The following is a 15,942-nucleotide window of genomic DNA, read 5'->3' on the forward strand; positions in this document are numbered from 1 at the left end:
ACTTTTGGCTCCAGCTGCACTGGCATAGCACTTGAACAACTTGCAAATGTTCATCTGAGGCTGAACTTTTGTCCTGCCAGGTTTGCCCCAAGTTCCCTCCACTTTCTGAAATCAAGTGGGAAGATGTGTTAACTGCAGAAAATAAACCAGGAAGTGTTAAAGCCATATCTAAGCTACTTTAATTGCTAGTTAGTTTTTCTTTCAGTGGATGTTCTCGAGGGAAGACCTTACCGAGCTGAGTATTTCTTGCCTCTGTTTCCATCTCACCGTTTTGGGAACTTTCTATTCCAGAGCTACACAGAGAGGAAGGAATGGCTGCAAAACAGCAAGCTTAATTTGGCTAACTTCCTGCGTGTAATAGAAGGCTATTCTGTGAGCTGCTTGGAAAAGCACCCTTGGCCACACGCAGTGAAATTCCTTCCTAATAATCTTTTCAGAGCATTAGGCCAGTTGCAGTCAGTTTTGCTCATTACAGTAAAGTATAAAAGGCTTGAACATTTCACCAGTTGTGTTGATCTAAAAGGAAGTTACATACAGCTGCACAGTTGTCTTTGTGTGAAACAAGGTCTAAATGTAGAAAAATGATGGCAGGCGACATAATGCTGGCCAACATAAGTCACCCCAGTGGTTAAATCTTATCAGGAAAGTCGAGTCCTGGCATTCCTGCACTAAAGCTGGACAAGGGTCTGGATTCATGCACTGCATAAAATATTTCTAAACTCTCAGAGGGTAGGGGGTCAAAGACAGAGAAGGAGACTTGGGAATGGAGGATGGAGGGTTCTTAGAGCTAAAGCTGTAAGGAAAAAAAAACAAGAAAAATTGAGTAGACAGGACTAAAATAATCAAAACAAGAAAGAATGATAGGCCTACTGAAACAACTGGGTTTACAATGCTAAACCAAATCTTTTTTAACCTGTTTCTCTGTGCCTTTTTAGATAACAAGAGGTTTCATTTCTTGGAAGAAGGCTGTAGGTTTTACAGATAACAAATGTATTCTAACATTGTGTGAAAGCTTAAAAAACACTGCTGTATGTAAAGGCAGTGAGTATCACTGTACTTTGCAATGTAGTGAAGCTGGGAATTCAAATGCGGGAAAAGCAGATGGAAATGATGAGTGCTGATGAAATTACCATCTTAAGATTGGTTGGTGGAGAAAATAGTGTAGCTGGTCAGTCTTCAGTTTTACAGTGTTTTCATAAAACAGTTTCTTTCATTATGTTCAGAGGCAATTTTTAATTTAAGGCCTAAAAAAAGAACTTTTGCCTTTTGCTAGCCTTTTAAATCAAATACTCTAGGATAAATATTGCCAGCTCTTTAGAGTTTCTCTGTTGAAGTGGAATAAACTGGCAGCACCGAATGAGCCCTTTCAAAGTGCAGCTTTTTATTTTGATTAAATTCCTTGTTAATTCTAAAACTGGAGTCAGAGACTGGAATCTAAAAGCATTTAGGAAAATTTACTGAAAATACTAAGCATGCTTTGCCAGTTTCCTACAACAATTAAAAGAAACAAACATCTAGAACTGGGCTAAATCCTCTTGACATTAATTTCTGTGTCCTCTGCCTTTCTGTGGCTCCATACTTAATGTATTAAGTCATTCTCAGATGGACTGAAGGGGAAGGCATTATTTGTTCCATAGTCCCAGTACTGTGTGAATTAATGCTGCTCTGTATTTCCTCAAGGACTGAGCACATTCAGTTTACATTTATTGAGAATAGATCTTGGGAATGAATTATTTCTTCCTTATAAGGAGCCTGTCAAAACCTTTCTTTCTCCCATTTCAAGGATCATAATGATTTCGTTTGGAAAAGACTTCCAAGGTCATGAAGTCCACACTTTTGAATGATCAACATTATCAACTAGACCATAGCACAAAGTGCCAGATCCAGTCATTTCTTGAACACTTCCATGGATGTTGACTCCACCACTTTCCTGAGCAGTCCATCCCAATATCTGACCGAGCCTTGTGTTGAGATATCTGTTGGGGCAGTTTAGCTCACTAAGTCACTAGGGATAAAAACATCACTGTTACAAGTAAAATGATAATGTGCAAGAAACTTCTTAAAATTAAATGTGTTGCAGTCATTTAGATGGCTCAGAATATTGAGGTCTTGGAAGACTAGAGGAATAAGAGTGCCTCACCTTTATTCAGATTTAGCATTTGCATAAAGTCAAAAGGAGAAAGTCTTGTCTCAGAGGGAACTCAGATTTAATGTCTCTCTGGGTTTGTTGTGACCTTATTTAGATCTGAGTTGCAAAATTTATAAATGCTCAAAGTAAAATCAGTATATTACCCTCACAAGTCTTCGTAAATGTTAAAGTATTATCTTTTCGTAATATCAAAATAAAAGAATTTTATGAAAATATTGGATATTAAAATATCTTTTTTCATTTATTCTCACTTTTTAGTGCAAATACATACACTTAATTGTGATTAAGTGATTTTTAAAAAAAGTTCCTCAAAACTTCATCTTCTGGTCAGACATTCTCCACCAAAAATGGGATAGGCTGGTCTAGAAGTTATCAGGTGCAATTGTTTGATCTACTAGCATGTGTAGGAATACAAATATACAGAAAGTGAAATAGGCTGGTGATTTAAAAGAGAACATTAGGGCACTGCCTTCTTGTGGATAAGCGTCCACAACTCGCCCTTTTTATCTTCTTGGGTTTTCTCCCTTTTAGCTGCACTTTAGACTTCCTTACATTGGACCAAGGAACTACTTTGCAGTGTCAGGCCCAGTAATTCTTGGGCAGAAACTCTGCATGAAGGACATGAAAACCTCAATCTGATATTGTCTTGGAGTAAAAGACATTGCTTACCTAAATTTCAACCTATAACAAAGAGAAATTACATAAACTCAAAATTTTCATAAGAGCTTTTCCACATGCTGAATGCTGGTAGAATGATTTTTTTTTTAAATGGCTGTAAATAAAAAAAAAAATTTAAAAAAAAAAAAAAAAAAAAAACCCAATATCTGACCCTAGCCCTTTAGTGGTGAAATTCTTTCTAATGTCCAACCTAAACCTCCCCTGGTGCAGCTTGAGATTGTGCTCTTGTCCTGTCACTTGTTGGCTGGGGGAGGAGCCCAGCTCCACCTGGCTGCAATCTCCTTTCAGGCATATGTCAGGAGTGATAAGGCCACCCCTGAGCCTCCTTTTCTCCAGGATAAACACCCCATCTCCCTCAGCCACTCAGGACTTGTGCTCCAGATCCTTCCTCAGCTCCGTTGCCCTTCTCTGGACCTGCTCCAGCACCTCAATGTGCTTCCTGAATTGAGAGGCCCAGAATAGGATTTGAGATGCAGCCCCACCAGTGCTGACAATCCCTGCCCTGGCCCTGCTGGCCACACCATTGCTGATCCAGGCCAGGATGCCATTGGCCTTCTTGGCCACCTGGGCACTCCCTGGCTCATGTTCAGCCGCTGTCAGCAGCACCCCCAGGTCCTTTCAGCCACTCTGTCCCAGCCTGTGGAGCTGCCTGGGGTTGTTGTGACCCAAGGGCAGGACCCAGCCCTGGGCCTTGCTGAACCTCACACCATTGGCCTCAGCCATGATCCAGCCTGTCCAGATCCCTGTGCAAAGCCATCCTACCCTCCAGCAGATCAGTACTTGCACACAACTTGTTATCCGTGAATTTACTGAGAATGCACTCAACCCCCTCATCCAGATCATCAAAAAAAAATATTAAACAGAACTAGCCCCACCACTGGCACCATTCCCCACCATTCTCTGGGCTTGGCCAATCCAGGAAAGGTTGTACCTGTCCACTGCATTGGCTGCCAGCTTTTCCAGGAGAATGCTGTGGGAGACAGAACCAAAGGCTTTGCTGAAGTCCAAGTAGGCTACATCTACAGCCTTTCCCACATCCACTAGGTAGGTCACCTGGTCGTAAATGGAGATCAGTTTGGTCAGGTGGACCTGCCTTTCGTAAACCTATTCTGAGTGAGCCTGACCCCTTGCTTATTCTGTGTGTGCCATGTGATCGTATCCAAGATGATCCGTTCCATAGTCTTGCTGGGTGCTGAAGTCAGGCTGACAGCCTGTAATTGCCTGGATCCAAGTTCCAGCCCGTCTTCTGGATGGACGTCACACTGGCCAACCCCCAGTCGTCTCTGACATCTCCAGACTTCCCTGATTAGCCAGGACTGACTAAGAAGTCCAAGTCCAGATTAATGTGTGATGGCAAGGGAGCCGAACGTACAAGGGGACAGCTTGAATATGCCAAAACCTGAAGCTCCTGCCTGCATGCTATAGAGATGGGGTGCCTTTCAGTAGGATCTGTGCTGTGCTGGCGTACCTTTGTCTGCCGCAGCACTGCCAAGGCAGTCTTAGGAAGAGGAAAGTGTAGCTAGCTGGACAGCAATTTCTTCAGGTGCCAATTTTCTGCGAACTTCTCAGCCTTCATGAATTATAACTGAGGACCTACAGAAAGTATGGAGGTAAAGAAAAGGCTGAGATGGCTAAGCAACACTATAATAGCTCCTGTTGTAACAACTGTCGTTCTTTTAAAAAGCTCAGGTACAATACCTGCTTCCTCTTAATTGTTTCCCTAGTGATTGCATTTAGCAAGCTGGGAAAAATGAGCTGGACTATAATTTTTTTTTCTTAATGATCTCTGTGTAAAATTTGGTTCCAACTGGTACTTAAATTCTTAGTTTACAGGTATTTGAATATTGCAAACCTGTCTCTAGCTTTGCTGGGACTGAAACACCCAATCAAGATTTACAGACAACTCTTTCTTGGGCTGTATCAGAGACAAACTTACAAGGTAGTGCTCTAATTAGGTACAAGGGCTTCTGTATAGTTAAGACACCCTTTGAAATTAAGAGAACAAGGTTTTTCTGTCTGACAAAAGAATTACACTGTGTTGTCTTGTCATTTATTTGGTCAAAATGGACTGTACACTGAGGAATAGTTAATAAAGACCAAATCAAGGGTTTACCATTTTGAGGGGTTGTTTTCCCAATTTCTTTTTCTCAACCCAGATTATATCTTATATTTATAAAACCTGGGCTTTTGTCCCAAAACTTTAGAAAATATTTGAAATTTTGTAACCCAAGTGCTAATTAGAGTGGTGTGTACTTGTTTTGCCAGTCTATCCCTGTGGAGTACTGCATCTGTTCAGAGCATCAACTTTCAAGGTTAAACACAGCTTACTAACATATATCTTGGGTGACATTGATACACTTTCCCTTGTATTTTGTATCCCAGCTGAAAGTATTTTCATTGTCTGGTTTCCTGTTTCTATCCCTTCTTTTTCTTTCCCATCTTCCTTTAACTGTACTTTGCTGTTGCCACTCCACTGTACACTCTGTCCCTATTAAAGAGACAAAATGGATAAATTTTCCAACCACTTGCCTTCCTTCTTCCTATTCTTCCTGTCTTGTAGTCTTGGAAATTGTAGTGGAGCTAATATGTCAAGCTAAGCCTTGTAATCAAATTCAGATAAGAGATAAGCTATGGTTAGAGCCTGCAGTAAAATTTTGTCAGAGAAACCAGTACTTCCTTTTACTTCACTACCTTCAAAGGCTTCACTGGAATCCCTTTCTTAGAGGAGGGATTTAGGTTTTTTTCTACTGGTCTGTGACTAGACAACATTTAACTTTTGAAGTTGCTCTGAATAAAAAAAATGTAATTTTTGAAGATGCTTTGAATAGAAAGGGAGAACTTTTTTTTTTCTTTCTTTTTTTTTTTTTTTTTTTTTTTTTTTTTTTTTTTTCTCCGGGGTTTTTTTCCTTTTCTGCTCCAGGGATTAAGATGAGCTGAAAGATACACCTCTGCTGCACTTCAACACTTGGAATAATAGTGGCACATTGTGGTCTTACACTTCTGGAAACTTAGTGTTTTGAGCCTCTTCCAGGGGAGTATTAGGAGTTCCAAGAATCTGGCAGGTTCACCACTGAAAAGGAAAGGACCCCTTGGTAATTAATATGTCCCCATGCTTCTTTGCTTTAATAAATTATGCAGGACTCATGGGACAGCTGTCCTATTGCTAGATACTGTCCTCTGCTGGGCTGTATTGGGGTCCTTCAGGGGAATAGATACAGGCACTGTGTATGGTGTGGTTCAAACACTGCAGGAGATACTGAGTCAGTGTCTGTAAGCTTAGGCAGATGTCTCCATCAGTCATCCCGCAGATGTTATGATCCATGAGCTGGAGGGGTAGAAATCTCTTCTGGTGTTTCACATAAAATGTGTTTTCTAGAGGTTCCAAAAATGGAGCCTCTGGTCAAAGACCTGGGCAAAGCCTCTGAATTCTCCAGTTGTAGAAAACGTCCAGTGTTGCATTACTACTGTTCCAGCCTAAGATGACAGCAGACTCTCCCTAGGAAGAATATTCTCCTAACTCAGAATTGCTTCCCGGTCAGTAATTTTAATATGTGATTCTGAGAGCTTTGTTACAGACAGCACCAAAAAAATTTTGTTCTTGTGATTTCAGTGGTTCTGAGAAGCAGCAACAGCACAGCCTGAGCATGGTTTCCACCACATTTGGGACAACAGTCCAGGCACCAAAGCTAACCACTTACACACTTGGATAGCCAGGTTTGCACCCTGTTCTGATTTTCAATTTATCTCTGCAAGCATAAAGTCTTTGATTCTTTTAAAACAAAATTTTACTTTCTGCAGGTGAATGGCTGCTTTTGAAGCTCACTAGAAAAGCTAGAGGTCTTTTCTTTCAAAAGAAAACAAGAAATTACTAGTATATGAGGAGTGGAAAAACTGAGGAAGAGAAGGGTAAAACTAGAGTAAGATTTGAGGGAATAAATGTAAAACCACAATTCATTACCAGCTACACCCTCTAAATGGTATTTACCACCAAGGAAATTGGATCCACCCTGGACTGATTGTAGCATCAGGAAAATCCTCCAAAAATAGCTCTGAGCCTTGCAAAAGCTGCAGTTTTCTCTTCCAATAATTGATACTGTGGTGACAACTTCCCCCTGCTACTCATGGGTTGCAGTCACAACATCTGCTAAGGAAGAGAAGGCAACTTCTCCCTTTGCTCAGAATGTATTGCCTTGTCTGCAGTGGTGGTCCTAGGAGCGAAAAATTGCTGCTAAGTTTGAGCACTTGTTAGAGGCATGGTGTCCCCTACACTATTTGGAAATGAACCCTGCAATCTCTGCTTACTCAGAGTTTAAGAAGTGTAAATGAAGACGAACCACTTTAACAGTACCTGGGGATTGAGCTAAATTGCATTATTGCCTGTGAATGAGGGTTTATTCCATATTGTTTACTAAACGAAGAGTATAACCATGGCAACATTCAGGACATGGTCTGTAAGGATCTGCCAATGCAATTCTGAAATTAGCATTCAGAAGGCAACTGTTTAAAAGTAGCTTGAGAACTGAAAAAGAATGTTTCAGACTACAGTCCAGACGGGAATGCACTTCAATACCTGCAGCATGAAAATTATGCAAAATTTACCAGTTCACTCTATGCTGATTTCAGCAGGAGACCATTTATATAGATCTTTGATGAGTGAAAGCATAATGGTATAAATACTAGTATCCAGGGGTGATTCAGACCACATAACAGCTATAATTTTGTGTGAAGTATACCTAAAAAATACAAATACTACTAGCTTTTTATGATCAACAATAGTTGTTTTAGTTGTCGCATGTTGTGATATCCTTGGAAAAATCCTTTATACAGGATGTTGTGGTCTGGCAGAATTAAAGTTGATTGAATTACAGCTTGCTTCTTCATGTCTCTCCACAGGTCACTGCTTTCTGGAAGAAGCAGAGTCAACATAACTACACCTTTGTCATTGAGTCATGCCAGCTCTTGCAAGTAATACTGAACAAAAGTAGTTCTCTGGTTATTCTGCCTGCACTTTTGTCAGTGGTTAACATCACTGTTTTTGTTTAAGTCTATGTTTTCTTTTGTGTGCATCTGTCACTTAGCACAACAGACATGTTTATATAAATAAGTTCCACAAATCATGTAGGAGATATGTAGGAAAAGGCAGAACTGCAGACCTGACTTCTGAAAGCTGGCTAGATTTTAAGCTGACCCTGCCCTCTAAACAGATGCTCAGAACAGTGACAGCTCTTTATTGCTACAACACACCATCTTGGGATGACACATCAGGTAGTCTGGAAATATGAAATACTTTATGTGGAGTTGCTACTTGGTGTAAGACAGTGCTGATGACAGTTACATCTGCGAAGAACTCAGCAGCATTCCTGTCCCTTGCTACCCTCATAGGTAAATGTGGTACATTTAGGAAGCATTAAGTTAGTCTTCAGAATAATGGATTTATAGAAATTATAGAAATTATGCTAGTGAAAAATCTGGCCTGATCCCTGACTGCTCAGACAATCTCTTCATATTTTTCCCAGGGTACCTGTCCTTTATTTCACCCTCAATAGGCTTCCTTTTGTGATTGGGTTTGTCCAGGAGCAAGTTGTTCATCCATGCAGGTCTCCCAGTACTTTTGTCTGACTTCCTTTCTGTTGGGATACATTGCTCCTGACTTGGAGGACCTTGACCCTTGAAGATTAACCAGCTTTCTTGGGCCCCTCTTCCCTCAAGCATTCTATGCCCTACTACTCTACCAAGCAGACCCCTGAAGAGGCCAAAGTCTGCTCTCCTGGAGACCAGCATAGTGAGCTTCTTGTGTGTCCTTCTCACTCAAACTCCACCATTTCGTGGTCACTACTTCCCAGGCTGTGCTTGAGCTTCACATTCTCTTCTTGTCAGCAAAAATATGGTCCAGCATAGCACCTCTGTCATTGGTTCCTCTGTCATTTGGAGAAGGAGGTTACTATCAGCATATCAAGGAACCTCCTGGTTGTTCCTCCAAGCAGTATTGGGGTGGTTGAAGTCCCCCATAAATACTAGGGCTTCTGAATGCCCTGATGTGTTTGAAGCATGTGGGGAAATACCAACATTTTATCACTTCACAAAATGAGAAAACACATCCTATTCCAGCAATAACTCAGGAGTGTGTTAGCCATCAAAACTAATTTTAAAATAACACATTCAGATAACTTCAGTTCAGTGTTTATACTAAAACTGAACAAGCAGCTATCTGTATTGCTACTGTCTGTTTTGAAAAAATTTGAAACTAGGAAAGACAATCCAGAAGATTCGTTAAAAGTATTAGCAGTAAAAGGGGTAAAGAGGATAATCCAGATGATTTTTGGGTTAGCGTCCATGTAGGCAAAAAAATTACAACTGATATATAAGCTTTTAAAGGGAATCAGTCGAGCTAATGTTTGTCAATATGGGTATAGGAGAAACAGATCTGACTACAATTTCACTAACACACTCACCAAATACTGTTTACAAGACAATACTGTAATATGTAATGTTTTGTTTTCTTGAAAACATTCTGAGTTACTGCTGCATGACACTTTCTATATATCATTGGATATTGATCCAATGATCAATATGACCTGCTAATTAGTAGAATATTGAGTAACTGGTAGCCAAAAACAGAGCAGTAAATGCAGGATCCTAACTGAGCAAGTGTATTCATATTTGGGTTATTTTAGAATTATTTTTTGCTATGTGTTATTTAATGCTTGTTTTAAATTACATCAACATTGTACAAAATTAATGATACTCACAGATGACCCTAAAGATCAGAGAGATAATAAACAACAAAGATAAGTCATTAATACAGACCAGATGGCTTTAATAATTTGAGGGCGAACAGACAAGTGTTTTGTGGATAACTATTTAAGTAAAACATTTGTGAACAGAGAAAGCAGCATGTCCTTTTTACTCTTATGTTCATGACCTTTACATTTAGTCTACCCATCAAATTCTAGCTCTTCAGAACAGACAAGACACCCAAATATGGAGCTACTGAAGGCCAGTTGAACAAGTTGTTCTAAAAGTAAAATTCTCTAGTAAACAGCCTTTTGTTTTAGGTGAGTCTAAGCCTCTAATTTGTTGTCCTGGGTTTCCTTGTATATTTAGGTTCTGATAATCTCTAGATTGTTCTGTTATATTACATGCTTATGCAATTTTATGTTGGTATCTCTGACTAATGCTAAAACATCCCCATGCTATAAATTCACTCTCCTTTTGAAATTTGAGCCAGTATTTTTAAATATGCCTTATACCTTAGATTCATCACTACTTCTGTTACCCTTTCTCTGTCTAGCATAACCTTTTCACATGTACAGCTGTAACAAAAAAGGGAATAAAACCATGTCTGCAGACAATTCCCTTAGTTTAATCATCAGTCATATTATTGCTAAGCTAATGCTGCCATTGCCTTTCTCGTCTTCAGAAACTTGTGTTTTGCTGGACCTAAGAAGAGCTGAAAATGCTAGTTTTCTTATTTTTTTCTGTTCACAAGTGATTATTTGGGGATTTGGAGGAGGAACGAAGAGATGCAGAGAGATTTGTCAAGAGAGGTAACAATAAATGGACTATTAAATATGGTGCTTTGGTCAAAATGCCTTGTGTAAAACTTGGCTATGCTAAAAGAAATCCCTGGGGATTCCATAAACAACACTAGTTATATGTTTGCACTGAAAATTTCTTCTTAATTTGATTTTTGCAGTTTAGGATTCAAGAATACTTAGCATAAAGGAAAGGTTGAGGGAAAAAACAGAAAAGTCATTGATTCATGTGGCAAGATACAAGGAGGTTTTTCCTCTTTATCTATAGATGGCAGTCCAAAAGTATCTGCAATGAAACAGAAACTTGATACCTGGCTTCTCCATCTAGTTGACAGACATAAAAGGATCTGATTGCTGAATGTTGGAAGCTGAATGGATCTGATTGCTGAACGTTGGAACAAAATCACACTGGAACTGACTGGTACAATTTTGCCTAAATACAGATCAGTTAATTATTGAAACAGTTTAAAATAAATTATGATGGGTTTTCCATCTCTAGTTTTAACCTCAAGACATATCTGTCTTAAAACAGGTATTATAGTTCAACTCAGCAATAGTTCAGGACAGCACAGAGACTTCTGTGACAAAACAGATCAGGCTAGTGGATGGTCAAAGTGGATGTCCTACCCTTATCTTTGATGGGGAGCAAAATTGTTTTGGTTGTTCCTTCAGCTCTCCTATGGATTTACTTAATTATCCTTTTTTTTTTTTCTTTTTCTTTTTTTTTTTTTTTTTTTTTTTTTGCCTGTGGAGGCTACCATTTGTACTGGAACTTCAGGGCAGCTGCAGCTGTTTAAGAAAGGACGTAAACAGTTGTAAATGGTGTAGTGTGGCAAGGGATCCATACTGCCTAAGGATCTACTCTAAAAATGTCCATGGAGGAGACCCAGCCACACATGGAATTTTAGCACTCCTTTGTTCTGCTTATTCCAGTTTTTCAGCAATAGTCTTCTGCATTAATAGTTTATCTGGTGATTCTGTATCACTATATGTCTGTAGTCATATACAAAAGGTGGAATACCATTCTGGATTAACAGTTTAAGTTCCCTTATTAAGTCTTGTATGCCTGTATGATTTTAAATGCAACAAGGGCATGTCCATATTGACACACTTTTTTTAGCTTAACCAAAACTTCCAACCTGTGTTTTGTCTTTTGTTTGTAAAGTGGTATTTCGTACTTTGAATAAAAAATGCAGAAGTAATTAGCAAGATTAACTTATCATTATTTACAGCAAGTTAGTTCCCTCTTTCTGCACAGAAAATTAAATTGCATCCTTCCTTGGCTGAAAAGTTCCTTTCTGCAAGGAATAAAAAATGCAAATATCCCTTACAGTGGCTAGTTCAGCTTTCTTGCAGCTTGGAGCAAAACCACATTGGCAGAAGGACAATGTCTTGTCTCTGATGTCTGTGAAGCTTCTCTGAACTGACCTGAATATGAACTTTTACAAAAGGGACCTCTGTGTAGTGACAAGAACTTGAAAACAGGATAAAATTACATAAGAAATTTAAAATAAGTTAAGGACCATGCTTCAATGAGATCATTCCCTAACAAGAATTGAATATTTGTTTTTCTATTGTCACTCATTTTTCTTTATGACTGATCATCTGAATTTTTGCGTTAAATTTTCTACAGGCTAAAACTTATATATAAATTTTATATATAAACTTATATATAAAATTGCTATCATTTATATGTGATAGTAATTCCTGTCAACAGGCTTTTGGTACAAAGTTGGTCTTGGTATCCTATACAAGTCTCTTTTGATACTGGTAAAAAAGGGATGTGTTTAAAAATGGGGGGTTTTTTTAATCTACAAAAAGGCATCACAAATAATGTTTTCTCGTCCCATATTGAATAAACGAATAAATTGCATAATCTCAAGAAGTCAAGAGAAGGAAGAACTGCAGTAGTGTCACTTGTAACACTGCCACACAGGTAACTCCGGTCACCTCCTCATTGCAGCATCGTCCAGCAGGGAGCTGGGCTAGTTGCTGCCCTTGATATCAGTAGCTCCAGAGCTCAGCCACTATTCAGATGAAGCCAATTTCTCACTAAGCTTCTAAACATTATTTTACTTTTGAAGATATTATTTTTTCTCTTTTAGCAGTAGTTTTTTTCTAATCAGATTGCCTTGTAGTTTCACTGCTAGACAATCATTGAAGGGTACCTGTGATGTCTAACTCCTTGCTAATCATCTTCACATCGGAGTAGCTGTTGAGTGTACTTGAACTACTCTGGGAATCCGTAGTAACTGTTGTGGTTTAGCACTAGCCAGCCACCAAGCTCCAGGCAGCTGCTCATTCACTGCTCCACCAGCAGGATGAGGGAGAGAATCAGAAGGATAAAAGAGAGAACTCGTGGGCCGAGGTACAGACAGTTTAATAGGGAAAGCAAAAGCTTTACATATGCAAGCAAAGCAAAACAAGGAATGAATTCACTGTTTGTCATGGGCAGGCAGGAGTTCAGCCATCTCCAGGAGAGCAAGGCTTAATCACACGCAATGGTTATTGGGAAGACAAACTCCTCACTCCAAATGTCCCCCTTCCTCCTTCTTCCCCCACTTTATATTGTGGGCATGATGCCACATGGTCTGGAATATCCCTTTGTTCAGTTGGGATCACCTGTCCTGGCTGTGTCTCCTCCCAGCCTCCCAGGCACTCCCACCTTCCCTGCATAGGGAAGCGGAGTGGTAGCATGGCAGAATGAAAAGCAGAAAAGGCCTTGGTTCTGTGCAAGCTCTGCTCAGCAATAACAAAAAAATCTCTATGTTATGAAGTCTGTGCTCAGCACAATTCCAAAACACAGCCCCATATCAGCTAGTGTGAAGAAAATTAGCTCTACCCCAGACAAAACCAGCAGAATAAGCAAATCATCAGATTCCTGATGTCTTATGTCTGAAACTCTGGGGTAGGTGGTCCTATGTTTCAATGCCTTGGCAACTCCATTGCTGTATTGAAATGCTTTTAATATTGAGATGCTTCTAAGAATCACCTTTAACTTTGAATCTCTGTGTGTCTCCTCCCTGGCAAAAACTCTGCCAGACAACTCTCACTGACACAGGAGGTTTCAAAGTACAGCATTATCAGATGATAACTTAGTATCTTGCACCTTCAGGCTGAATTTTGCCTTCTCCTACTAGAGTCTTGCATCTCAGATGCTATTCTTTGTGTTGCAACAAGGTCACAAGGAGAAACCTTGCAATGCAGCACAGCATTTGCTGGTCTATTCCCAGCTGCATTTGACCATCGTATCTTCCTTTTTCATGGGCATCAGAAGAAAAAACATTTTATCTATGGTTTTGGGGAAATGAGGCAATCCTCTTCTATCCTCCTTTCTCCAGTTCTACTTTATGCCTTTAGACTGAAGGAGGTTTGTCTTTTGAAAGATCCCAAGTTTCTTTGACTTGAGATGAGATTTTCCTGGGATACACACCAGACCTATATCAAAATGCTGTGATAACAGGTGTTTGTAGTAGAAGCCTAACTGTTCTTCCAGGATGAAAGTATTCCTGGCTGAGGTACTCTTGAAGTCTGTTTCTACTCCATAGATATAATCTTGTTCCTGCTACAAAATTGTGAGTCTAATCTGCACTTTAAATGACAATTAAATCCACAAGTTGTCAGGCATTCCCCAGACTATCACACCTTTCTTTTAACATATGGACTGACTGACACAATCAGATCAAAGGCTTTTCCAGACTTTTTGCTATATCCACTAGGCAGCCTTTCTCATTTAACATCCCTGTAGTGAGTCTGTATCTCCAATGATAATTTAGATTCTCATATGATGTAAATTATCATAGTTCCAGTAGACTTCAATGGATTTGATGATTTATGCCATCTGAGGTTTTGCATCTGAAAACTCTGTAACAAAAAGCAGCTGCTACTTTTAACTGATTTGAAAAATTATAAGGAACTGTCTGAGACTAGCTATCTTAGTACATGTTACTCAACTGACAGCAGACACCTACATACAGGAGATTTAAAGTCCTTTGCCTTACATATGAGTAAGTGGGATTCTGTCCATTATTTTGACAAAAATGAAAGTTGGACAGAGACTGCTGTAGTCTTTGACAGCAGCTTTTTTGGGAAGACCCAAAAGCCCATACTCTATCAGCAAAGCATGTGAATTTGGCTCTGCTAGAAGCTAAACGTACCTTTAGCCATGACCGTGAACATTACATATATTACATATATGCAATTTTTAGGCAGCTGAGCTTTTCACTTTAATGTGTTTTAATTTTGGTTTCTATGTTCGTCTTCAAGCCATATGAATATTACTAAAAGTTTAGTATCAGTTTGAACTTGTAAAGAATATGAGATTGCATGGATATAAACTATTTCCTTCAAGACTGATAAGGCTTTGTAGTGTTTCACAGAAAACATGGTCTGGGACCTATTCAGAGGAATAGATCTCTGAATTTGAATAGAATAGAATCTCTGACTTATTCAACTTAAGGAAGAAGGTATGCCATCCAGAGGGACCTGGACAAGCTTGGAAAGTGAGCCCATGTGAATATCATGAAGTCCAACAAGGCCAAGTACCAGGTGCTGCAGCTGGGTTGGGGCAATCCCCAATATCAACACTGGGCGGGGGGATAATAGGATTGAGAGCAGCCCTGCTGGCAAGAACTTAGGGGGGTGTCATGGTTGAGAGGCTGGACATGACCCAGCCAGGGGCACTCCCATCCCAGAGAGCCAAACGTGTCCTGGGCTGCATCCAGAGCAGTGTGGGCAGCAGGGCCAGGGAGGGGATTCTGCCCCTCTGCTCTGCTCTGGTTGAGATCCCAGCTGGAGAACTGCATCCAGCAGCACTGGAGTCTCTACACCAAATTCTTCTGGAGAAATGGCTGGATAGCCTACTGCTGGACAAACACATCATGCGACATGTGAACAGCTGGCTCATGGGTTAAGCATAAAGGGTTGCAGTTACTGGGGTGACATCAGACTGGGGACCTGCCATTGGTGGGGTTCCACAGGGCTCCATCATCAGCCCTGACCTCTTCAACAGTTTCATACTGACTTGGATGACTGTAAGGGATAACATAATGACTTGCAGAACTGTAAGGGATGCTCTTATCTGTTTTGATTTGCTTTGCTTGCATGTGTGGCTTTGACTTTCCATGTTAAATGGTCTAAACTTCAACTCACAAGTTTTCAAGCTTTTACCTTTGTTATTCTCTCCCTGATCTCACTGGTGGGCCAGTGAGAAAGCAGCATGGTTGCTGGCTGGCATTAAATCACAACAAAACCTTTCTAATTGTAGCTTAAACCCTTTCCCGCTTGCCCTTTCATTATCTACCTTTGTATAAAGAATCTCTCTGGCACTCCTGTAGCCCCCTTTAAGCACTAGAAAGTGCTATAAGGTCTTTCTGGAGCCTTTTCTCCTCCATGCTGAGCAACGTCAACTTTCTCAGCCATTCCTCCTTCATCCCCCCATTTTATATACTGAGCATGATACCACATCGTCTGGAATATCTGTTTCGTCAACTGACCAGGGGTCACCTGTCCTGGCTGTGCCTTCTCCCAGCCTCCCATGCACCCCCAGCCCCCTCACCAGTGTGGCAGCACAAGAAGCAG

Source organism: Pyrgilauda ruficollis, unplaced genomic scaffold, assembly GCF_017590135.1.
Source record: "Pyrgilauda ruficollis isolate IOZ18807 unplaced genomic scaffold, ASM1759013v1 scaffold25, whole genome shotgun sequence".
Lineage (NCBI taxonomy): Eukaryota > Metazoa > Chordata > Aves > Passeriformes > Passeridae > Pyrgilauda > Pyrgilauda ruficollis.